Consider the following 1,390-nt stretch of genomic DNA (forward strand, 5'->3'; position numbering starts at 1 on the left):
ACCAGTACTGTCTGAAAGCGTGACCTTGAAAAGTCCAGGCAGACTGCCAATACTCTAGGATATTTGTAAACTTGGAGCCTTGCTATCTTGTTTCTGTAAAGAAAAAAAAATGCTTTCTCTACTGAAACTGCCTTTTAAGGGGCTACATGCCACTGTTTCTTCTTTCTTCATGCTAAAAACATACTGGGCCTTAATTAAGTTCACCACTTTGCTCTATGGAGCAATAGGTATATATAGTCAATTGAAAACATGGATGGAAATAACTGTGTGGCATCTGCATATTATGTGGCATACCATTCCAGAGGGAACTGCTAATTTTACAGGGTTGGGGATTTTTAAGCAGGTTTCCAGCCTCTCCTTTGAATTCTTTATGCGGATTTTCAATGCTCACCTGATCACGTTATTAATCTCCGTGAATGTACTGCTCACCATTTCACTTATTATTAGTATTTATTATATTTTGAGGTAGTCTGCCCCAAAACCAGAAAATACTGAGTGGCAGGGAATGTGGAGAGGCCTGGGGGAGACTTTAGAGAGATGGAAATCTTTGGTGTCATGGAACTTTACTCCAGAACACCTGAAAGACCCTGAAAATTTAAACAGATATTTGAGACAGGAATGTCGCGGCTCAGGAAGATCTGAGGAGGCCCAAATTATTTGGGGCCTGGCTAATGCTTACCGGGCCTTATTCAATACTATCCTGGAGAAGGAGAGAGTTTGTGAAATTGAAAAGGAGAGTCTCAGGGAAACAGTGCAAAATGAGCGAGAGAGTCTCCTGGTCGAGAGCAACAGCCTCCAATCTGAGAGAGATGCCCTCCGAATTGAGAGAGACTCCCTGCAATCCAAACTCAACAGTCTTCAATCTCAACAAGACACCCTCCAATCTGAGCTAGATACTCTCATAATCGAACGAGACAGGCTCCGAGCTGAACTGGAGGATGAGAGCATTGGAACTGACCCACCTGATCAACTACAAGAAGCACCACAATTGATGTCACTTGCCCCTGTAAGAGGACGGAAAAATGAAACGAAATCTCGACTCAGTTAGAAGAGAAGAAAGAAGAGGAGAGAGGTCCAGAGGAGTGGCTCCAAGATCCACAAGAAGCACCCCTAAGTCCAGGGGAGGGGCCCTCAGTAAGACCACGGTCACCAGCGCCAATGAGGGCAACAAGAAGTCCCGAAAGAGTAAGAGGTGAGCAAGATATCGTTACCATTGTTGATCGATCTCTGAAAATGAATGAAATTCGAAGTCTGAGAAAAGACTTTTTCACGTCACCCAAATGAGCCTATTGCCACTTGGTTACTTCGATGTTGGGACAATGGGGCCAACAGTGTGTGGCTGGATAGTAGAGAAGCTCGCCAACTGGGTGGCGTTGCTAGGGACTCAGCC

This window comes from Meleagris gallopavo, chromosome 26 (genome assembly GCF_000146605.3).
Source record: "Meleagris gallopavo isolate NT-WF06-2002-E0010 breed Aviagen turkey brand Nicholas breeding stock chromosome 26, Turkey_5.1, whole genome shotgun sequence".
Classification (NCBI taxonomy): Eukaryota; Metazoa; Chordata; class Aves; order Galliformes; family Phasianidae; genus Meleagris; species Meleagris gallopavo.